Raw genomic sequence first — 26,093 nt, 5'->3', positions numbered from 1 at the left:
TCAAAAACTGTAGATATTGGCTTTAAACTACTTTTAAAAAATATTGTTGTTAACATTCAGTAAAATTTTGAAAAAAATCTAATCGACAGTTTTTTGTACAAAAAATTAAAAACCTAAGAAACATTAAACAAAATTTGGTAAAAATTGATTTTCGACTCAAATATCTTATCAAAAATTTGAAATATTGGCTTCAAACTTATTTTATTTTACAGAAAATATTGTTTTCGATATTCAGTAATTTTTATATTAAAAAAAAATAAAATCTACAAAAAATAGTACGCAAATTTGGTAAAAATTGATACGAGTACATATAGACAAACTTTTAAGCAAGACAAATCGACAGACGGGATGGGAAGTTATCAGTGTGGGTCGCATCCCAGCCTCTTTTTTAATATTTCTCCTAGCTTACTATTTGGTTGGATATTTATAGGTCCAATGCACAGTAGAAAATAAGGATACATTTTGGTTTAAAAATCTGTTAACAGTTTGTTTTCAAAGATGGGCCATTAAGAAAAACAAGTACATTGTTGGCCAAAACTAAAGCAACTTTTTTAATAAAAAAAATCTTTGTAATTTAAGTGCATAAAGATGCATACATTTCATTTCGCTAATAGTTTACAAAAATGTTTGAACTTTAAAAATCAAAATTATAAAAACAAAAAATAAATATTTTACTCCTTAAAAAATAACAATACAAAATGTCTTTTTTGTCTGGCCAAAAAAAAAGCAAATTTATTTACAAATAAAATAATCTATTTAAGAACGTGATTTCTAATCAATATTTTGTGGAGAAACCACTATTTTCGATCACTGCTCAGAATCTTCTAGGCATACTCTCAATAAGATTCGTGATAATAGTACTGAGGATACTATGCCAAGCCTCTTTGACTTGGGCTAAGAGGTCATTTGGAGTTTTACAGCTTTCGGGTACAATCTCCCTTAGATTCTCTATGGGGTTGAGATCCGGAGACTGTGCTGGCGATTCCATCACCTCAACAACCTTGGAATTTGTTTTGGATCGTTGTCATGCTGGAAAGTCCATTTAAGAGGAACATTCTGCTCTACGTAGGGCAGCATGATGTTTCCCAAAATGTCTTTGTCTAGAAAGTGATCCATTATCCCATCTATTTTATGAATAGTCCCAACTCCTGTCCAGAGAAGCATCCCCAGACCATGATGCATCCTCCTCCATGTTTTACGGTTCCTCTTGTATACAAAGGATCTAGTCCTTTGTTAATTGAACGACGAACACATTGCACACCATTAGAACCCTTAAAATTAAATTTGGATTCGTCAGAAAATAACACTGTGTTCCATTTGGAAACTGTCCAGTTTAAATGCTTGAGAAACCAATTTGAATTTCATCAAACTAAAGCGTCCAAGAGTTGATATAAATTCACAAATCATTAGTGTTTAAGAACTTCGTTTGATTTAGAAAGGCGCCAAAGATTTCAGCTTTTCGACTTAATAAGGGAAATAAAAACCTGGAATCTTTCGAACTGCAAAGACGGAGAAAAGCCCTAAGTATTCGCATTGTCCTTTTTTTAATTTTAAACCTTAATTTTTGTTGTTTTTAACTTTTCGTTAAGCTAGGATCACCACAAGTTTGACTTGGGAAAGATTTTTGCACATTAGATAAGAGTGTTAAATTACCAAAAAAGGACCCTAACTTTTTTCATCGAATTTCGATTGTCATGTTTCCAGCTTCACTGACCTTAACTAGACGTACAATGTACATATTATATTAAAAACGTTTTGATGAACGTTGCTATTTAAATAATTACCTGTAAATTGAATCGTAAAGATAAAACCTTGATCTTCTTTTGGCTATTCATATATTTGTATTTGTTCCTCTACGGATATTCAACAAACGTCCCGTCTTTCCAATGTATTTTCAAAGCATTTGATAGAGTTTTACTACAATTTCTCGAATAGAAAATGCGTGCTTTTGTTATTGTCGAATCTCAGCTTTGTTTGCTTAGAAGCTACCTTTCTAACCGTTCAATAAAAGCTGCATTGAATGGTTCCAAGTCTGAAATTTATAAAATAAATGCTGGTGTCCCCTAGCGCTCCATTTTGTCGCTGACTCTTTTCCTTATATTCATAAACGATCTCTTGTCTGCCAATTTTAATCCATTTAACAGTTTCGCTGACGACAGTACCTTGAGCTTTTAATATTAGTTTCTAGATTCACGTCCCCGTCCTTCGGATGTAGACTTTCAACGGCAGTGTATGATAAGATCAAAGAATTCCAATCTCGAAAGTATTGGATAGGATACAAAAAGGGCTTTGAAAAAGAGAGGCTATAGAACTTTAGCCGAAACATTAACATTCCTCGAAAACCGCCGCAGTGTACTGTCAAGTATTGAGGTTCTTTGTTAAACCGCACATCGAGAATGTGGAATTCTTTGGCCAACTCTGTTATTCTCTCCTGTTTTGATACTAAGAACTTCAAGACCGATGTGCACCGGTATCTTCTCTTCGATTCACTAGTTTAATAACGCTCTCATTGGGTTTAAGGGTAAAAAATGTTAAAGGTATTAATAACCCCTAGAGTGCTTGTAAATTAAAAAAAATACTGGAATGCGACCCACACTGATAACTTCCCATTCGTCTGTCTATTTTTCTGTTGCTTAAAAGGTTTGTAAGTTTTCGTGTTTTCGTAAAAAAGTTGCCAGTTGAATTATTTAAAAAAAAATTAAATAATAATAATAATAATAATTTTAATACCATCAATAGTTTTCCTCTGGTGAAATAGTTTCATTTAAATTTTTTTTTTTGTAAACGAGATTTTTAGTCCAAAACCATTTTAAACCAATTTTAGTAGCATTTCTTAAAAGTTTTTATTTGCCATATAAACAAATACAAATTGGATTAATGAAACTAATTTGAAGTCAATATCTTTTATTTTTTCCGAGACATCGAGAACCTAATATCAATTGTTAACAATTTTGCGAAGTGTTTTTTGTAGATTTTAGATTTTATGAAAAAATCGACTGTTGGATTTTTGAAAAAAAAAACGGAAACAATATTTCCTGTATGATAAAATTATTTTGAAGCCAAATTTTTTAATTTTTGAAAAGATATTTGAGTCGAAAGTCAATTTTTTGACAACATTTATAATAATTTTATAAAATTATATAATTTTTTTAACTCTTTTAATTATTTTAAAAAAAAAAGCTGTCAATTTGATTTTTGTGAAAATTTTACGGAATGAAAAAAGCATTTCTTGTAAGACAAAATTAGTTCTAAGCCAATATCTCAAATGTTTTGAAAAGATATTTGAGTCGAAAATCAATTTTTACCACCTTTTGTTAATTTTTGTGTAGCTTTTTTATTTTTTGTATGAAAACCGTCAATTTTATTATTCTCAACATTTTACCAGATGTCAAAAACGTCATTTATCGTTGCAAACAATTATTTTGGAGATGAAGTCATTTTTTTGTTCGTAAAATATTCAAGGTGATAAATATTTTTCTTATTTTATAAAAAATAACTTTGAACTATATATTAAACGACGGTGCCATTTCCGAAAGCTTCCGCAAAACCATCATTATTCCTTTATTCAAAAAAGGTGACGTAAATGACCCTAGTAACGAAAATCTTCACCGGAGTTATTCTTGACCGACTTTTAAACTGGACACAACAAAACAAACTACTCAGCGAGTTCCAAGCAGGCCTCAGGAAAGAATACTCTACTGTTGATCATATTTTCACCCTAACCTGCATTGCTAGATCCTATCTAGACAAGAGAAAGAAGATGTACGCATTTTTCGTTGATTTCAAAGCGGCTTTTGATTCAATTGATAGAGACGCCCTTTTTTACAAGCTTAGCTGTGAATCTCCCATAAAATGTTGACAGTACTAAGACGGCTCTATGAAAACAATATGACAGCGATATGGAACGATAACGAAGGATCCAATTGGTTTAAAACATCGACTGGAGTCAAGCAAGGATACCTCCTAAGCCCACTCCTGATCTCTCTTTTTTTAGATGACATCACATCGGCTCTTCCCGGAGTAATAATGTTTGCTGGTATCAACATCAAAGCGGAATCACCTCAAATGCTGCTAATGATAAATAAGCTTTAAATATATTGCGTCCTCTCGAACCTCACAGTCAATACCGACAAATCAAAAATTTTGATATTTCGAAATGGATCTGGTAGACACGCCAGAGAAGAGAGATGGACAAGGTCCCTTCTAGTTATAATTATCTCAAATCTTTCATTTAAGAAACACCTGCAGGCAAAACTAATAGAATCGAAACAAGCCATCAACTGCAACTGGAAGGGAGTGCTGGCAAAAAATATGTAGCACCAAGTGCAAAATATAAACTTTACGAAGCGGTGATGAGGTCGATCTTATGCTATGCTGGTTGAAAATCTTTTAAGATATTTCCTCAAAAAGATATTCTGGCTTTCTGAGCATACACCTACGTATATGCTGCACTTAGAGACCGGAGTCCCGCAACTATATATTTTCACGCTGAAGATGCATCTAAAATGTATTAAAAAAGTGTTGACACTTCCAAATCATCGACTACCTAATGCCATTGTGAGAGAGGTCACAGTTCTTAGTAGAATGGTCTCGTTTGGAGGTGCTACATAATGTTCAGTTAGTGGAAAGCGATTGGAGAAACTGGGACCAGACCTTCCAATATTGTTGGAAAAAATTGATGCCAAAATTTTCGAGAACTTTACGGAAAGAACTGAAGGCAGTGAATCACGTAACTTGTATAAGGCCTTGCAGCATAACTTTGGTGAAAACAACTATCTCCATGACAAGTATCCGCTCAAGACCATTTAAACTATCTTTAAAACCAGAGGAGAGCTGATACGGTTAAACTACCATATGGCCGTGAAAAATACACGGAGTGTACTCTTTGCAACCATAGAACAGTGGAAAACGTACTCCACTTCATAGGAATTTGCCCTGTTTTGTCACCAATCCGTTATGCGCATTAGGGAAAAAGCGTTCATAACCATAATAAAACTCTCAAAGTGATTAATGGATCAAACTGGAATGTTCTAAGTAGTTTCGTCTTAACTGCACAAAGATATAGAAACCAAATTCAGAATAAAGCTTTTTATTTTTGTATACACTAACTTTAAATTTAATCATAAGATATTGATACATTTTTTTTTAATTTATTTTAATTAAATCAATGAAGCCTTTCTATTTTTAAAATATGTTTAAATTTAATCTTTGTTTACATAATACTCTCTTTTTCGGGCTGATGGCACAGTAAATGCTCTAATATTGTGAAAAATCTAAAACAAAGACAAATTATTATTGTTAAATAAAATCACATACTACTACTAAAAAAACGCCTTTAGCGTTAATGGTTCGTTAGATATTTAGGGCTAACGACAATTCCACTTTTTCTCTAAATTGCTTTGGTTAAAAAAAAAATCCCACCTACTCAATTTTGTTGAGAGTCCGTTCTGCATCCTTCTGCATTGTAATCTGCATAACAAAATTTGATTGAAGTCGATATCTCTATTGGGTCTTGAGCTAAAGACGGCGAAAAAAACTTCGCGAACGTACGGACGTTCGAACATACATATATACGTACACACGCACGCACATACATCTCTCTAAGAATCTTTTATTTCGACTCTAGGTACCTTGAAAAGTCGAGAAATGTCAAAAGTTTAAATTCGGCAAATCGGACCGGTTACAATAACTTCATATGGGAATTTAAGAATCTAAAAACTCAATAAAAAAGTGCGTATACGCCGAGTATACCAAATAAATATTTGTATTTTTTTTATTTTTAAAGTAATACATTTGTCTCTATTTGTTTTATAATAAAGAAAAAATCATAAATTTACATAAACAAATACATTTATGGCTAACCGATATGAAAAGACATCTTCTTGAGAAGTTTTTTTTTACCAAAAAATATACATTTAAGCTTGACAAACTTTCATGACAACCCCTTTGTTAATTTTTCGAAAATAATATGGTGTATTTTTCTATACCACATTTCAATAGCTACCGTGCTTATGATCTGATGTTGCAATAATTTCTTAATCAAGAAAATAAATTTAATACCAATAATATACCTTGGAATGCTCTTAAACTTATTTCAACCTTTACGAATACAACAGAACGCCTCAAAGGAATGAATGCTAGTGACTTGTCAAAAATTCCACGAAACATAAAATCACGTCAATTGCTATAAAAATCTTCTATGCTTTTTCCACACATGCCTATCAACTTGTAATAAGAACGCCAGAAAGTGCACGAACATTCGTATTTCAAATAAATAAATTAGGCAGTCTATATTACTTACATCCTCAAAGCCAAAAATCCACAAAAGACTTGACTGCCAAATGAACTTTCATTCAATATTCGATAAATTTCCATTTTGATCATCAAACGAATTGGAATTTCCATTCCATAACGTGTGTATAATGATCCCGTATCATTCTGAAGCAATTGGCTTTTGAAATTCAACACAATCTCGAAAAGCACCGATTCCCATTTCTACGAAATAGCATAACTCACAATCGAATCTATTATTAGAAAGTCCGTTTCACCTGAATCGATGTAGCAATTTTGGATTAACGCTTATGGAATTATTAATGGCGTTTATGCATATAAAATTACCCCCATTCGTGATGCCATGCCGTTCGATTGTATTAAGCTAAGAAAACGTGCTAAGCTCTTAAGTCTTTGATTTAGTATGAGTGCTTGAGTACAAATATATGAGTGCATTGAAGACCACTAAGGATGCTCAATTTTCATTGATGTTTATTTAATTGATAAGAATGAAATAGTGCGGGAGTGTCTTTAGTTACAGTAATATGTATATAATTTTGTTGAATCAATTTAAGTTTTATTCTTGAAATAAAAACAGTTTTTAACCAATTCGCATTAGGTGTTTTTTTTCAATTTTCTTCAAGACTAAAATTTAAAGTAGTCCCCATAACATTTTTTTGGCCAAAAATCGATAAATTAAATTTTCTCAAAGAAAAGCCGATAGATTTTTTTAATTTTCTTCAAATCTGTTTTTCTCCATTGGACATTTTTCTATATAAAAATATATTAATACTGCTCCAGAAGAAAACCTACGATGGAACCGTTTTTTTGCTTTTAAGTTTTCTCATGAACTAATCAACCGATTTCAATAATTTTTTTTTCTGTACAAGTTCATATATGGTGCCCTAAAAATATTTGATAATCAAAAAAGTAATTGTTTTTATTTTTAATTTTTTATTTAAAAAAAATAAATCACGCAAAGACCTTTTCTCTCGATACGACCCAAGATGCTTTCATCTGCTTTTGTCATAGTCCATGCTTCTGCACCCTATAGCAGGACGGGGATGATGAGGGTCTGTGACACTCACGCTGGTGTTAGGTTGGAGTGGCTGTCCAGATGTCATTGACTCACCTTAAGGGTCCATTGTGATACCACTAACGAGGTTTCTCATGGGAGAGTAATGAACTTAAACAAACCATTTTTTACTTTTAATGATGTTAGAGAGACATTTTGTGTCAATCGTTGCCAGTTCACTGGTATTATCGAAGAAGGGATAACCGAGAAAGTTATTCCTTCTAATGGAGATTGCTGGACATGTACATAGAAGGTGTTGGACTGTTTCCTCTTCTTCCTCGTCCATGCAGCTTCTTCAGAAGTCATTTGTGTAGACCTCTAGCCTCAGAGCATGTCTTCCTATGAGGCAGTGTCCTGTTATTACTCCAATTGTAGAGCTTATACTTTGTCTGCTCGGGATATCAAGCCTTTTGACCGTTTTAAGTCTTTGCTTGGCCATATTTGCTTGGTTACTAGGCAGGTGGTACTTTGTGACCATCTAGCATTGGTTGATTCTAGAGCATATTGTTTGAGAAGATGTTTGCATGTAGCAATTAGTGTTAATATGTTATGTTTTTGTCTAACATTGGGCAGAAGTGTTCCGTTTTTGGCGAGCTCATCGGCTTTGCAATTTCCCGGAATGTCTCTGTAGCCTGGCCCCAAATGAGGTGGGTATAAATCATTCAGAGATGATAGACAATTGTGGACTATTTGAGAGTTTGTGAGACAGACGCGAGGGATATAAGAGCGGCTTGGCTGTCCGAGAAGACTCGTATATCCTTGCAAGATATAACATTTTCTTTGAGCCAGGATAGTGCTTCTTTAATCGCCATTCCTTCTGCCTGGAATGCACTACATTGATTGGGAAGCCTGTATGATAGACTGAGATTCAGTTGTTCCGAATAGATACCACTTCCAGCTCCGTGATCAGTCTTTGAACCGTCTATATAGAAGTGTACTGCATCGTTTTCCAGGGTTCTCTCACTTCCCAGGCATGAAGGGAAGGCATGGACACATGTAAGCTTTTACCGAATACCATTTTTGGGGTGGTATAGTCTAAGCGATCTGGGATAGATCTGAAACTGTCTAGAATAGTAGTATGTCCATTATTGTTACTGTTCCATTGAGAGGTGGCTCTAAGCCTGACACATGAGTTGGCAGCCACCTTTTTGGAGAAGATGTCAAGTGGTGTTAGGTTTAAAAGCAGTGCTGCGGTTGCTGTTGAGCGAAGTGCTCCTGTGATGCACATACCATAAATGAGTATCGGTCTGATTACCGAAGTGTATAGCCAGTGGGTTAGTTTTGGGGAGAAGCCCCATTTTGATCCTATGGCCTTTTTACAAGTAAAAAGCGCTACAGTAGCTTTTTTCAATATTTGCCTTCCAATTTATTTTTTTTGTCTAAAATGAGGCCCAAATATTTAGCTTGGTCGGAAAAGCTTAATGGTATTCCTCTAATCTTGGGTGGGCTAATCTGAGGAATTGTATACCTTCTCGAAAAGAGTATTAGTTCTTTTTTATGTGGATTGACGTCCATGCCATACAATGGTGAAATGATTATGTCTGAGCATTTTTGTAGGTCGGCCGAAATGATTCCGTGTGGTCGTGGAGATTTATATGGATCAAAGCTGTCTATGGCCCATTGTAGTTTTTCCCGCTTTATTAGATCAACTAAATCGCTTGTAGAAGCTTGAGGCTCTGATGTGGAAAGTGGATGTCTAATAACAGATTAAGAGATTCTTCATCTGTGATAGTCCACGTGCCTGCTTCTGTCTTTAAAGCACTTGGTATTGTTGGACTTTTTGAGAGAATTTTCCTGTTTCTCCAAGAAGACCTCTTACCCTTCCTTAATTCTTTTTTATTTTGCTTTAGAGCTTGTTTGTATAAGCCCCAGTCAGAAGGAGACTTAGTGTACTTATATCTGTTGAAGAGTTTGCGACAGCTCTTTCTGAATGGTTCTAATTCTTTATGCCACCAATAAGGTTTCTTTTTACCCTTTAAAATGGTTAAAGCGCATGAAGTTCACATTGATTCATTAAAGGCTTCGGCGAAATGATTCACAGAAGAGCTTTTAAGAAGGTTGTGATCAAGCAGTTGTGCTAGTAACTCCCTATATCGCTCTCAGTTTGTATAACGGTGATTGCGAAAAACCGTAGATGTATTTGCCACATCTTTGAGCTCAAACTGAATGTTTCTGTGCTCAGAGAAAGAATACTCTTTTGAGACATACCAGTTTGAAATCAGATTGTGGATCGAGTCAGAGGTAAGTGTAATATCAAGTACCTCTTTCCTATTCTTGGTAACAAAAGTATGTGCATTTCTAATATAACTTAGAAGTAGGTTATTGAGTAATCAAATAAGGACTCACCTCTCTCATATACATCAAGGCTTACCCATACCGTGTGATGGGCGTTAGCGTCCGAACCAATTAGGAGACCAACTTTTTTCGATTGTGCGTCCGCAATTACCTTCCTTAAGGTATCTCCTGAAATTGGGCTGTCCAAGATAAAAGGATATGAGCCAGTAGGTAGAAGTTTGAGACCCACGGCTCCTGTATCGAGACGATGTCTTCCTTGTTTCTATGCAATCGGAGTACCAGGTTGTTGATATCTGCGGTTATAGCGGAGTCCAGGGAGACAAAGTACTTAACAACCTCAAATTTACGTCTGTCGATGGTAATGTTTTGACCGATACGTCGATGTTCTAAGTCATTTCTTGACGACAGCATGTACTTTGTTTTGCCCTCATAAACTGCCTAACCCCTTCTTGTCGCCTCTGCCTCAATACTCACAAAAGCCGCATTGACATCACGCTGAGTTCTTCCGATTATGTCAATGTCATCAGCATAATATGCTAGTAATTGGACAGACTTTTGAAAGATAGTGCCACTAGTGTTAACGTTTGAGCTCTGCACTATTCTTTCAAGCACGGTGTTAAAAAAATCATATGACAGCGCATCACCTTGTCTTAAACCTTTTTTGACATTGAAAGGTTCTGTTAAGTTGTTTCCAACTTTATGGACCAGCGTGAATTCTCCATGGTCATCCTGCACAAACGGAGTTTGTTTGGCAGGGATGCCAAAACTAGACATGGCTCTATACAGCTCGTTTCTGTAGATTTTGTCATATGCGGCCTTGAAATCGATGAAAAGATGGTGGGTGTCGATTTGGTGTTCTTGGGTTTTTTCCAGGATCTGCCGTAATGTGAATATTTGATCAACTGTTAACTGCATGCTTTCTTCCGACCTTATCTTACAGATAAGTTTGTGCATGCTCCTAACCAACTTATCTCCAGCTGCTTTAAAGAGCTCGACATTCAAGCCATCTGCTGCAGCGGCTGTATTAGACTTCAGCTTAGATATGGCAATCTTTACTTCGTCTAAGTCTGGAGGACGGGATTTTTGGCTTTCGTTGTCTATGTTGAATGGATCATCCTGCCTGACAGCGGAATTCGGTTCTTCGTCGCCGTTATACAGTCTGCAGAAGTGGTCCTTCCATATCCGCTATGATTTTTCCACTTTCGTCTTTGCAGCCTTCGGTCCTGTGAATTACGTTTCACCTGTTTTTCACCCTTTTTTTTCCTTCTGAGAAGTCGGCGTTCCTCTCGACTCTTCTGCTCATAAAGCTCACGAACAGCTCTCGTCCTTTTATGCAGCGCCGCCGCTTTGTGTGCCTGTTGTTTGGCTGCATTTGCCTGCCGACATTCCTCATCAAACCAGGGGTTCCTTGTTTGTGGCTGTTTGAAAACTCAGCACATCAGAGGCGGCTTCTCTGATTGCATCTTGGCAATGTTGCCACTGGTTTTCGATACATTGTGTTGGCGGCAGAGAACTTCGAGAGAGGTTACTTGTAACTCGGTCGGAAAAGGATTTGGCGATCTCTGGCGGTTGTAGCCGTTCGACGTTGTACATTCTCCCAGCACCTCCCTATTTTTCCTTGGGTCTGGAGATCCGAAGTGCTATCTTGACTACAACGAGGTAGTGGTCCGAGTCGATGTTAGCTCCTCAGAAAGTTCGTACATCCATGATGCTGGAAGCGTGTCTGGCGTCGATCGCAATATGGTAAATCTGGTTGATGGTAGATTGATCTGCAGAAGTCCAAGTTCCTTTGTAGATGTTGAGGTGCTAGGACACTGCTCATATATTTTGTCTAAAATCTCGAAGAATATATATTTGGTGTTGTCGTCTTTCTCTTCTGTGGGGGCGTGCGCTCATTTCAGGTTAATGTTGCCGAATTTAGCCTTGATTAAAGTCTAAATACAAAATAAGTTGTAATGTTCTTTGTGGAATGTCTCGGCAAGGACCGACGGGTTATATCAGCAATATTTTCAATTGTTCATTAGCTTTGAAAACTGTTACCGAAAAATTTGCACCGATTTTGTAGGGAATTTTAACTATTTCACTACGAAGCATGTATTGTTCCATTTGTAATAATAGCATTGTTTGTCAAAAGACGAAAATTTCCAAAGTTATGGTTGGTTGTTACATTTATTGGAAACTTTTTTATTTAGCTGAGCAGTTCTGAAGTACATTTTTAATAGCCATCAAAAAAACAAAAACATTTAAAAACTCTGGTTCTGTGGTTATGTGCTTGCAATTAGCCGTACTTTTATTTAGGGGTGATTAATAAGTTTAATTTTGAGAATTCCTGATTATATTTGATTTACTATCATGTGAATAATTAATGCTGGCTTTTAGATTAAGTGCCTCCCAAAAATAATTTATCAACCACCTTAGCTAATTTGAATACAAACATAACAGAATTGTCATTTTTTATTCTTAACCTTTGTGGTTAACAAAGCAAATTTAAACAAATTAGACCTTTTAAATTAAACAAACAAACTCAAGATGATATCAGACAGCTTCAACTTCAACTTCATATATATTGGTTGTATCTATTTACTATCACAACAAATCTCATATATATGACACTTTCATAATCGAAACTTAATTAAAAACAAGCATCCTCTTAATCTTGTGTAATATTAACCTCAAAACATACCACCTTCAGTCTCGTTTCAGAATTTTCAACGTAAGTATCTATGAACATATAATATTGCCATATACTTGAAATGTAAACAAGAACATCCCTAACCAAAAACTAATTTTGAAGTATCCCCAAGAACATCCTTTAATGGCAAACCATTTCCGTTTGTTTCCCTCTGGATGTGGAGTGTGTAACATCATAATACATATAATATATGTATGTGTGTATTGCATAGAGAGAAGACCAATTTCGAAAAGTGCTGGCTCGTGTGAAGTGGTACATATTTAAAGATTGTGTTAAGGTTTATATTTATCCTAATATCTACCTTCCTTTTTCTATTCTATGCATTTATTTGTAGATTAGAAAATTCACTTTTAGTAAAATGGCCGAAACATTAAACAGGGTGCATCTTTTTTTTAAACGTTGAATCTTTTTATATTTTATTTAAACTTTTGTAAATATTTCCTTTCTCTTTGTTTTATACTGAATGCTTTTTGTCATTACCATACTTTTTTTGAAAAACAGATTTAGAATTAAATTAAACTTAAAAAAAAATAAAACGCAAACTATGTAAGTTTACTTAAAGGGACGAGTTGGTAACCTTAAATCTATAAACATACCATTTAAGGACTGATGTAATGGAGTTATATAGGGGCTAGTTAGTGGATAAGAGTAGGAACTAAAGAAGACACAGAATCAGCAAACCATCCTTGAAGCTTACTGATTTTTAAAATACTTTCTACTGCAAACATTTATTTTCTGTTATCATTTTTCATGACATTCAACTTTCAAATATTGCAGGAGCCAATTTTGTCAAAACATTCCAGATGAATTCTTCTGATCTGAGTATTTAATATAACAGCTACAGGGCCGAACTACCCCACCTTTGGTGGATTCTCTACATATGGTTAGGGTGAAGTCAACAGTAACCTACTGTGTAGGAAAAAATGTTGAAAAATATGCCAATTACTTTTCAATAGAAGTTTCCAAGTCCAATTAAAAAATGTTTAAGTGAATGGACATGGGTTTATTTTCTATTCGAGGAATTTAACAAAAGGTATTTCGTTGACGAAATTGATATTTTAACCAACAGTAAAATTTTGTTTTTGATTGAATTTGTAAGAATAAATAAATATGTAGTATCCGTAGCATGATGGTTAGTGCGTTGGACTGTCATGCAAGAGGTCTTGGGTTCAATCCCTGCCTGAGCCACCATAATTTAAAAAAATAATTTTCGCGGGTACTGCCTCTTGCGAGGAATTGACAAATCCTTCAAGAGTAATTCTTGTCATGAAAAAGTGCTTTCTCAAACTAGCCGTTCGGATTCGGCCTTAAATTGTAGGTCCCTTCCATTCCTGACAACAGTACTCGCACACAGGAATGGTTGAGAGTTGTAAGTCACTAGGCCCTAGTTCACAACGGACTGTTGCGCCACCCCATTTGATTTTTTTTTTAAATAAATATGTATGTATGGGGCCAGATGAAATAAGACATTTTTTGATATTGATTAAATACCTTGAACGACTTTTATTTCATATTTTTATTTCGGTTGATTGATGTAGAATTTCATGAACTGAAGAAAATTAGCTTGCGCAATTGAAATTTAAGTGACCAAAAACCTATATAATTTTTGGTTACAGGTTATACTGGGTTATCCATTTTGCGGTTTCAAAAGTAAACGTCAATAAAACACACATAAAATAATTTTTGTATGATATCAGCTTCCTATAGGAAGTTATTGTAATGGGTCCAATTTGTCAAATTGAAAATTTTGACATTACTCGACGTTTCAAGGTCCCTGGAGTCAAAATAAAATATTTTTAGAAAGATGTCCGTACGTCCGTATGTGCGTATGTCCGTACGTTCACGACGTTTTTTTCGTCGTTAATAGCTCAAGAACCAGAAGTTTGAAAAAAGGTGAACATTTTGGTTAACCCTAAATATCTTACGAACCAAAATCGCTAGAGACTTAAATTAAATTTTATATAATATATTGTAAAGTGATATCAAAGAAGTATATTTTTTGAAAAACATCCATTTAACGGTTTTTTTTATAAATCAAAATATTGAGAAAAAAATTTTTACCTCCAAAATTTTACGACTAAAATATTATTTCATCTCCAAAACAATTTTGTGCAATGAAGAATAATGTTTTTGACATCTGATAAAATTTTGAAAAAAATCGAGTTGACAATTTTTTTTTATAAAAAATAAAAATCTAAAAAATACATTACTCAAAGTTGGTAAAAATTGATTTTCGTCTTGAATACCTTTTCAAAACTTTGAGACATTGCTTTAAACTACTTTTGTCTTTCAAAAAATATTGCTGTTAACATTCAGTAAAATTTTGAAAAAAAAATCGAATTGACAGTTTTTGTACAAAAAATTAAAAACCTAAAAAAAAAATTAACAAAAGTTGTTAAAAATTGATTTTCGACTCAAATATCTTTTCAAAAATTAAAAATATTGGCTTCAAACTTATTTTATTTCACAGAAAATATTGTGTTCGATATTCAGTAATTTTTATATTAAAATCCAAAAGTCCGTTTTTTCATAAAAAATAAAATCTACAAAAAATAGTAAGCAAATTTGGTAAAAATTGATACGGGTACATATAGATAAACTTTTAAACAAGACAAATCGACAGACCGAATAGGAAGTTATCAGTGTGGGTCGCATCCCAGCTTCTTTTTTCTTTTTATTATAAAGTTTAAGCGTCTACATTATGTGTGAAAATACTACATTGTTTAAATGACCATGCGAATTGTTGCAAGCATCGATTCTTTTAAAGTAAGTTCCAACTACATATTAAGCGGTATCTATGGTATAACTTAACGAATATTGGTTTTTAAGTGTTCAAGAGCCAAAGATTTATCTAAATAAACGTGGTTTTTGGCGTAATCCTACAAAAAATGTCCAAACCGTGTCAAATCGAATGATATTGGTGGCCAGTTGATATCGCCACGAGAAAAATTAACGCGGTATCTCTCTCATATTGTCCAAGTCATATTTTCCACCGACAGACACAGCAACACCAATAAATTTTTCATATAACCATAACGCTCGGAATTAACGGTGGCACTCGTTTCATCGTGGTTTTTAAAAAAATAAGGTCCATTCACACCCCCGGACCAAAGAGCGCACCAAACAATGACCATAATTTTATTTTTAGCATATCCACCGAGTGAGAAATGTGCTTCGTCGCTGAAGAAAATTTTGTTTGATCGCCGTCCACCGCCTGTTATTCAAACACCCATTCGACATATGAACGACTTTGTGAATGATGAGCTGGCTTTAGTTGTTGAAAAAGCTGGACTTTGGATACAATCGTAGATCCAAATACAAAATACAGCACAATGTGCAGTAAGACAGTCCTTCCTCCTTAAAAGGATGATGAATTGACACATTCGGGTCTTTGGAAACGCTTTCACTTACAGCAGCAATATTTTCAGTGGTACGAGCAAGACGATGCATGATAAACAGGCCTAACAATGTCTGTAAACAATCCAGTCTCTTCAAATGTCTTTACAATATTGCCAATTGCTTGTGTAGTTGGATAATTATGTAAACCATAATCTCCTTTTAAAGCACGATTTGTGCCTATATCAGAATCATCCTTTTTGTAGTAGGTTTTAAAAATTTGTATGCGTTGTGCTATAGTTAAGCGATCCATTTTCATAAATGTAAGACTTTCAACTAAAAAGAAAAATTGGTTAAACAAATTAATTTGACAAATGTCGAATTCTTGCAATGAACTTTTGAAACCGTAAAATGGATAACCTATTATGATGTTTTTAAGGTAATGGTTTTGGAAAAGTTTTTGTATTACCCTTGGCATGATAGTTAGAGCATTGGACTGTCATGGCAGAGGTCTTGGATGTCCTCTAAAGTATTTTTCACGGGAACTGCCTCTCGCGCGGTATTGTAAAATTCTCTAGGAGTAATTCTTGTCCTGAAAACTGCTTTCTCAAATTAGCCGTTCGGATTCGGCTTATAAACTGTAGGTCCCTTCCATCTCTGACAACATTACTAGCACACAGGAATGGTTGAAAGTTATAAGTCACTAGGCCCTGGTTTTTCATAGACTGGTGCGCCACCTAATTTATTTATTTATAATTTTATACTCCCGCTACTTTCCATAAGAAAGCCTTAACCAAAGTTTTTTACTATTATTTTCAATAAATATTTTAATTTTTTTTCTTAATAATATTACTTTTTGTAAAGATTCATGCAAATTTAACACAACAATTTATGATCTTCAAGAGAAATTTTGAATTAAAAAAATTTAAACATTATCAAGTAATGACATTTAAGTGATAGAGAGCTTCAAAATATGTGTCTCGTAATTATGTACGTCTGTCTTTCATTTAACTTCATTCTTTATTGAGCCTTTAATTAACATATTTAGTTTTTATTACAATGTTTTATTTTTTTTAGTTATCTACAACTTACTGAACTATACAACTCCCTTATCAAACGGCTTCTATTGAAACGCAAGCAAACCGAAGAAAGTAAGAATTATAAACCATTCCATTAGTTTGTTAACTACAAGAAACAACAATCTTATGTCTACCGAATGACTCTCTCATTCAATAACAAAACCTCAAACGATCCTAACGTTATTTTTACCTATTTCAAACAATCTTTTACTGATGACTCTTTTATTCCCAATGCTTCCTACTTGGTCCTATTGAACGACCTCAAATCGTGGAAAATAAATTAAATCAACTTAATGATCTTTAGTCTAATCCTAATTCACAATCCCAGTACACGAAAAGAGCTTAAAGGGTGATGTTAACAATAATTATCGACCCATTGGCAAGCTTTCTTAAACACACTTTTTTGAATGAAGCTAATTTTCAACAGCAAATCTTTTATGTCCCCCAGCATGGTTTTCTTAAATGTAAGTCTTTTAACCTCTCTGCCTTAGAAAAAGGTTACAAATTCTATGTTTTCAGCTGAGCATTTGACAAAATCTCCTATGGACTTATACTTTGCTAATATTCCATTCTTGGTTTTGAACCCACATATTTACCAAAAAAAATATGTCACGTCGTTCGTTTTAAATTTGCCAACTCATGCCCTTCCTTATCTTCTTTTGGTGTTCCCAAAGGTCCTGTTTTATTCATTCTTACAATCAATGATATTAAAAGAATCAGAAAGAATTCTGTTATCACAATATTTGCAGGTGATACAACATGTTTCAAGACATTTTCATCAAAACATGACTCTTCTCTTATTCTACATGATCTTGACTTAATTTTTAACTTGGTAGCTAAGATCTTTAGATTGTTCTTGGCAAAAAAAAGGATTATTTAATAAGAAATACGTGTGTACCATATTTTTTCCCACAAAACAAATTTAATGTTTTGTTTATAAAATCGTTTTAATTCCAAATTGTTGTTGAAGGAATTGTTAAAAAAAGAATCATAAAGATATCGTAGAAATAATTATAGCTCTGCAATTAGCGGTTGCCACATTGACAAAAAGCACGAAAAGCCCTCGATATAATTAATTTTTTAAAAAGGAATTAATAATTTTTTAATCACATAAAGTTCCTGAACAATGATTAATAATTTTAAAAAGATTAAATAGAAACACAATTTAAAACCATCGTTTTATATCTGAGAGAAATTTTCCAAAATTCTTAAATTTTGACAACATCAATTTCGTTCAATAAACTTTTAACTTGATGTTCCGATAAAAAGTCTTTTATGAATACATTCCATCTGATTTCTCTAAGAATGGTTCATTTTCCCAAGAAATATTTTCTATTTCTGTAAGGTTGCACATATTATATTCCAGCGGTAAATTAGGCTTATTTGGGACGAAATTTAAATTGAGTATTTCACTTCGTAGTCTGAACATTAAAGAGATCACATGGACATTATTGGAATCCTGAAAATGGGTTTTCGCTGGAAGATTATGATTTAATCAGCGAGAAGTTGTTCTCCACAAGGAATTTGACGCTTCAAAAATATATATTATTTCTTATTAACCCTTAAAATAACTTCGTACAATATGTTTTTTGCTGCTAATAAATCCTAGATGGGTATATTAAAATTAATTTTACATTCCTCAGCAATGCCTTGACACTTTTGTTACCAACTTTTTTGATTTTGTACCGCTTTTATGACCACTCTTTTTACTATCCGTGGATCATTTACTTTAAAACCTTTAAACAAAAAGCCCGCTTGTGACTTCAATGTTTTTATAAGCAGGGAGAAAGAAACCTTTCCAGCATGATGACTTTATTTGTAGTACTTTACAGTAGATGAAATATATTTATACTTTTACATCCCCATACCTGCGATCTATGTAAAGGGATGCTTCTGGCCACTGGTTAAAAGACTTTAAGCTTGCTTCTATGCGTAATAAACTTATTCATGACGAATTATTTCCATGTCATATTAATAGCAGTTTTAGCTTTAACCAATTTTTCCTTAAAGTGTTTATTCATATTTTTTAACTTAATGCCAAAATAATGCATATATTCAATAATTGCATCGTTTGATGCATTACGTCCACCATCACATTTAATAATCAAAACCTTTGGTTTATCAATATTAACTATTAAATTTCATTGCTGGCAACAATGGTTAACTCTGATAATCATGAGCTGCAGAGTTTCGAGGAATGAGTAAACATGACTATATCGTCTTCGAGCAGCAGTACTTAATCCACATCCCTTCAAAATCGAATCCATCCAGCTGGTAGACTTAAAGGTCGTCTATGAATAGTGGAAACAAACTGGGGCTTAATGTTCAATTTTTCCTCACTTCCGATGAGGTTTTCGAATCAGTCAGAGAGTTCTCCTCCTGTTGACACTGCCACCCTGGTTGTCTTTGAGGATTTCAAAAACACGATCAAATAAATGATAATTCAATACTATACAGCTTAAAAAATAGTGCAACTTGATCGACTGTATCAAAAGCTGCTTAAAAATCAATACAAAAAACACATACAGATTTTTCCTTTGATGCAAGAAATTCTCCGCCAAGGTCCTGAATAAAAAATCATACATCTTTACAGCCTAATTCCATGAATAGCTCATAAATTTGTCTGTTACGTTTACAATGATATTTATAAGTTTCTTACATTTTACAGAATTCCAATCAGTTAAAATTTTAGACTTCAGCAAATTAAATTACAATTGAATGTTCTGATACACAGAAGCATACGCAATTGCTTATAACAATCTGAGGTACAGTTTTTTAAACAATATATAATTTTGAGCCTGGTTTACTTAAGAGCAGTTTTGTGTGGTAAAATATTGTTCAACTTACATGAGTAACCGCTTCAAACATTTTCATAAATTCACTGAGCATGTTTTTCATACTCGTTAAGTAAAATTCTTCTAGCTGCTTTTTCTAACTTGAAAACAATATTTCCTTTTCAAATTTTTGATTTTCATAGTTTGTGTTTATGCTTAAATATTAAATATATTCAACATCTTCTTATATTCTAGTCAAAAACAAGAGTTTGGTAAGTATTAATACTGCCATAAATCTAAACAGAGAATATTGATAATTTTCCGAATTTAACATCATCTAAAAATTTAAAAATGTTAAATATCTTTTGGCAGATATTATTTTTTTTTAATCAAGAAAGGAAGGGAATGTTTCTAGGTTGCTTATAGCGACTTTTCAATTTTCTCCAAGTCTCATTCAGAATCTCTCTTTTTGAACAAAAATGTACTGTAATACTATCGACAATTTTTATTCACTTCAATATTTGCGTGTTCTTGGCAAAAATATCAGTCATGATGTAAGATTTTACACGTTTACAAACTCTTCTATGCAGATAAAATTAAAATCAGGATGCAACTGTGGAAAGAATTTTGACGTTTGCTTAAGTTTCAAATATAAATGTTTAGCCTTTTACTGTTTGGTGCACTTTTTGAGAAATTATGTTTTATCTCCAACGAAACTGACGCGAAACAAAAATGATACAGAACTACAAACGCCTGTCGACACCATTTTTATAAGAACCCCGTGTTTCGTATTTGTTGGTATGATAGAAAGCTCTCCTTAGCTAAAGTGTTTTTTAAGCGTCAGCATAGGGTCTGTAAGTTGTCTAATTTTAGTAACAACTGATTGCATAAGTTTTCGCACAGTAATACGATAAAAATGCATATTTTTATCGCAAAGATTGCGACTGAAGAGAAGTTTGAAAATGAGATTGAAAATAGAAACGGCAATCAAAGAATGAGATTTTAAAAGCACGAGGAAGACAATTTCTTGACCTGTTCTATAAATTTGGTCTTAAAATTTTAAATGAAACCTCCACATCAGATAACGATGATGAATTCACATTTGTGGGAAGTCAAGGTGGGAAAGTCAGTAATAGATTACATTTTAGCTGGAGGAGCAATGATGGAGCGTATACTAGACTTAATAGTAGACACTATACCATTTTCGGAACATCAGTATTGTTTGCCGGATCCTGAAAAAAGAAGACCCTCTAAGCTGCACCAACTATAGAGGAATCAGTCTACTTAACATCGCCTGTAAAATCTTCTCTGCCGTAATATGTAAAGGTCTAAATCGCATCGTCAACAGCCTGATAGGTCCTTATCAGTGTGGTTTTAGACCAGGAACGTCCACAGTTGATCAAATATTCACATTACGGCAGATCCTGGAAAAAACCCAAGAACACCAAATCGACACCCACCATCTTTTCATCGATTACAAGGCCACATATTACAGCATTTACAGGGACGAGCTATATAGAGCCATGTCTAGTTTTGGCATCCCTGCCAAACTCGTCCTCACTCATGAAGGTTGGAAACAACTTAACAGAACCTTTCGATGTTAAAAAAGGTTTAAGACAAGGTGATGCGCTGTCATGTGATTTTTTTAACATCGTACTTGAAAGAATAGTGCAAAGCTCACACGTCAACACTAGAGGCACTATCTTTCAAAAGTCTGTCCAATGACTGGCATATGCTGATGACATTGACATAATCGGAAGAACTCAGCGTGATGTCAATGGAGCTTTTGTGAGTATTGAGGCAGAGGCGGCAAAAATGGGTTGAACGGTTAATGAGGGCAAAACAAAGTACATGCTGTCGTCTAGAAAGGACATACAACACCGACGTTTTGGTCAAAACGTCACAATTGACAGACGTAACTTTGAGGTAGTCAATGACTTCGTCTACCTCCGCTGTAAACCCAGAAAACAACACCAGCGCTGAGATCAAACGCAGAATAACTCTTGCTAACCGCTGTTTCTTTGGACTAAGAAAGCAATTGAGTGGTAAACTCCTCTCTCGAGGGACCAAAGTGTTGCTATATAAGACCCTTATCATCCCCGTCCTGCTATACGATGCAGAAGCATTGACTATAACAAAAGCGGATGAAAGCAATTTGGGTTGGTTCGAGAGAAAAGTTCTTCGTGTGATCTACGGTCCCGTATGCATCGAAGGGGAGTGGAGGAGAAGATGGAACCACGTCTAAGATGTCTGGGTCACGTAGATCGCATGGAAACCAATGATCCGGCCCGGAAAGTCTTCGAATCCACACCCACAGGACAGCGCAGTAGAGGAAGACCGCGGATCAGGTGGCGCGCACAAGTGGAAGGTGACCTCACCCGACTAGCACAATGCAAACAAATTTATCAGATTTTTGTAAAACCGTGAAGAGACTGAATAGAAATGAGTATAAAATGGATAGAGACTTAACACATGACGTTTTTTTTTCCGCATTTTAGAGAGCTTTTGAATGCATTACCCGCCAATGCAACATTATCCTATGCAGAGCCATGCACTGAAAATGGTACACTGGATGGGATAAGAAATACTGAAGAAGTTTTAAATACTTTTAGAAAAAAATACAAAATTTAAAATCTGCTGGTTCCTACGAAATTTCAGTTGAATTCTACAAGTACGGCACCAATGAGCTGATAAATAATATTACTTGGGAGTTTAACCATATTTTGAATAGTGGAGCTATAAAAAAGGGGTTTAAGGAGTTCTTTATCTTTCCTATCCACAAAAAAGAAAGTCATACAAATCCAGACAATTATCGTGGAATTAGTGTTTTGAAAGCTTCGTACAAAATTTTTACGGCGATTTTTCAAAGACGACTTAATTTGTGGGCTACACAAAATTATTTATTGAAAGAGTTTCAAGCAGGTTTCAAAGTCGGTTACTCCACGGTTGACCAAATTTTTGCCTTTAAGAGCATTGCTGAGAACATCCTACGAAGAAAAAAAGAACTTTATTGTTTCTTCGTGGATTTTAAAGCAGCGTTTGATGCGATGGACAAAAATGCTTTAGGGATGACCAGGAAATTCGGTAAAGTCTTCAAAAATATATACAATGGTACTTAAACCGCGGGGTCGGTTTGGAATGGAGAGGAAATCTCAGAATGGTTTCAGACTGAAACATGCTTCCGTCATAAATGTGCGTTTAGTCCTCGTTTATTTGCCCTCTTTGTGGATGACCTAACCGACAACAATGGTGGTGGAGTGGAATTTGCCGGGACAACGATTAAAGCACTATTCTATGCCAATGACATTGTGCTCTTGTCTAATTCACCCCAATCAATGCAGCTAATGATAAACCAATTTCATAGGTACTGTGTAACGTTTAATCTGAAGGTCAATTTAAGTAAATCTAAAATAATGATATTCAGGAACGGAGATGGAGAAATTGGTCAAATGAAAGATGGAGCTATGGTTCGAACTTGACTGAGGTGGTGAGAGAATTCAGTTATCTAGAAGTGTTACAAAGAATTTTAGTATAGAAAGACATCTTAATGAAAAACTTATGAAGGAAAAAAGTTCAATTAGAACTTCCTGGGCAAAGTGTTTCTCAAACAAGGACATAGCACATAGTAGCAAATTTTGTGTTTTTGAAGCAGTGTCAAGGTCTATTATATGCTTAACGCAGCATAGGTTTCGGGATACAAACAGTACGAAAGTGTGGAAAAACTGCTAAGATTCTTTATTAAAAGAAAATTTCTCTCCTCTACAAAACACCAAATTACATGGTTTTGCTGGAAAATGGACTATCACCGCTTTTTATTCAAACCTTAAAACTAAATATAGAAAGACTACATCATTAAAGTTCTACAAATGCACAATGAAAAATTACCAAAGAAAACAGCCCTCTATCCAATCAATCAAAGAAGTAGTAGATACGCAGAATGGCCGGGTGGATTGCAGGTTAAACTATATCAATTAATTGAAAAAAAAAACAACTCTGTCATAACCTTGGTTTAAATAACTATTTAAGAGATGAGAACAGTGTGGAGGTTATTTCTATGATGCTGAGAGATTCGAGAAGAACTCCTAAGCGCAAATGATAAGTAATGCACAATCACCAATAACTCACAATCGTAATTAGATAAAGACTTTAAAATTAGATCCAAATAAAGCTATTGTTATCGTTTATTACTAAGAAATGGCCATTTGAACTTGACTCGATTTGTTTCTAATCAATGCCTGTTAGAATGGAGCCTTGTACTGACGTATTGTGAACGAAAATAAAACACGGATTTGTGATTGAATTTTTAACCACCGAAAATGTAAATCCAACAGACATTCATCGTACGCGTACATTGAGTCACTGAAAAAATTGAGGAGACTAGTGTGTCGCGTTCGAGGATCAACTGACACCATTTTGTTGCTTTACGATAACGTCCAACCCCACACATCAAATGCAATCAGTACCGCTCTCAAACAGTTGAAATTCGAGGTTCTTTGACACCTACTGTATTCAAAAGATTTGGCACCTTGTGATTTCCACTTCTTCTCAGACCTGAAAGTGAATTCAAAGCCATTCATTTCACGTCGGACGAAGAAGTCAAGAAAGCAGTGAAGTCTTGGATAAAAGAAAGACCAGCTAGATATTTCACTGACGGTATGAATAAACTTGTGACTCGTTGGGAGAAGTTTTTACTAAAGGCTGAAAAATTAAGGATGTAATACCATTTAGTCGACTTCTTCTTCGTCTTAGAAAAACAAACAAAAATCGCATAAAAATCCAAAATTTAGTAAAATAGTAGGTTTTTGATCCCAGAGCTTAAACAAACATGTTTAATTTATTTAAACAATTCCATTATTCCTAATTTAGACGTGCATTCAATAGGCTCTATGTTTGTACTCGTCAACCTAAATATACAATATTGTAATTGAAAACCTCACATGTTAATTAAATTGCCAAATTAATTTACCGCATATGTGTTGTGTACCTGTCTCGGTAGATCAAATCGAAATATCAATTTCCTTCTTTAACAGTTTAATTGGATTTCAATTCTTTTCACAAAATTTTACAAAACTTCACAAAATTCAAATTGGTTTATTACATTTTGTAAATATTTCACCATAGGTATTGAGTTCAAGATAAAATGTACCTGTATAAGTATCCTTCCTAGATACAAAGTATCTACCTAGGGTGAATGTTGATATACATATATACACGGTGTCAGAATAAAGTGTCCTTGAATAGTTAAGTGAGGAAAAAAAATAAATTCTTTCGCCTCTTCCAAAGGGTGTATAATTTATGTCCTTTTTGTATGAATTTAAATTTACATACCCAACATCTGTGGAAGCCACGCTGCCGCTGCCACTGCCACAGCTACTGCCACTGCGACAAATGGATGGACCAGGAATTTCAATGAAAAATGGGTTGGAACCAAAAAAGAAGAAGAAAATGATAAAAGAACACAGTAATGGAAATGCCCGAGCTTTGGTCAACCACAAAAGGATGCAATTAATTGATCAAAGTCTTTCTATTGTTGGTTTTAATACGTATCCTTTAGACGATATAGTTGCTGCTATCCATTTGTAAAAGAGAAAGTTGTCAAGCTTATTTGAATAATAAATTATTATATTCAACCAGGTTTATATAATTTAATGTAGAATTATGGGTACCCACGTCTAGTAACTTAGTCTACGACTATGGCAGGACTGCAAGCTCTTGACCCTCTTGAATTTGTCTACAGTTTCAAAATTCTGGGTTTATGGGACAATTTTTTCGCTGCTTCTCTGATTGGAGTACATTCAAAATATGTAAATCAGAAAACCTGAAAAGTTCACATCACTAACGCATAACATGACCAAACCAAGCTCTCGAATCACCCTTAGAGAATTTTGATTTAAGCGTACGCTGCTTAACAAGTAGATCGTGTTCAAAATGTAAAGTTTTCGGGTACTTAGTGACTCGTTAAGTACATTGTAATTAGATTTGTTTGAATTCAGAAGTCACTAACTGGCTTAGGACTTCAATCCTTCATAATTTATAAGGCACTAACTAGCTTGTGAATTAAAGTTGAACTTAAGCTAAAAAGTAACTAAAACATTTGCTTCTTTGGTTCAAAAACAAGCCTTAAACATGATGTTGGTTTATTGAAGAAAACTTGAGTCAGTTTTCAACTTCTGTAGAGAAGGTCGTTTATACAATAACTTGATACAATTGATACGAAGGCTAATTTCGGACACTCTATTTCCGAGAAAATTGACATCGCATCTCTCCTCTAAAACTTTAATTGGGGGAGTGTTCTAAGATCACAAGAGCTTTTCATTAATGCATAACAGTTTTGTCTCTAGTACGTTTGATCAAAGATTAACGAACTGAAAAAATAAACTCAATTGCAAGAGCTCCAGTTTAGCAAGGAATTGAAGAATTTTAAGGTCATACCAGAACTTTCCAACTTAGTTTTTTCGTTCCTTGATTTTAATCAAATTTCCGAGGTGAGTTTACGAATTCATGGAACTACTTTGATAGTCCAGGAAATTGGACGTTCACTTGGGAGAAATTTTTGAAAATGAAATTTTATT

The 26,093-nt window shown here is 34.3% G+C and overlaps 1 protein-coding gene across 1 annotated transcript in view; it reads left to right on the top strand.

The window, feature by feature from the left end:
• LOC129944277 (allatostatin-A receptor) overlaps positions 1-26,093 on the top strand; it is a 412,899-nt gene that overhangs the window by 302,383 nt on the left and 84,423 nt on the right. The gene's annotated exons all lie outside the window — the stretch shown is intronic.

The sequence above is a fragment of the Eupeodes corollae genome, chromosome 2 (assembly GCF_945859685.1).
Source record: "Eupeodes corollae chromosome 2, idEupCoro1.1, whole genome shotgun sequence".
Classification (NCBI taxonomy): domain Eukaryota; kingdom Metazoa; phylum Arthropoda; class Insecta; order Diptera; family Syrphidae; genus Eupeodes; species Eupeodes corollae.
This window is presented reverse-complemented; position numbering and strand designations above follow the sequence as displayed.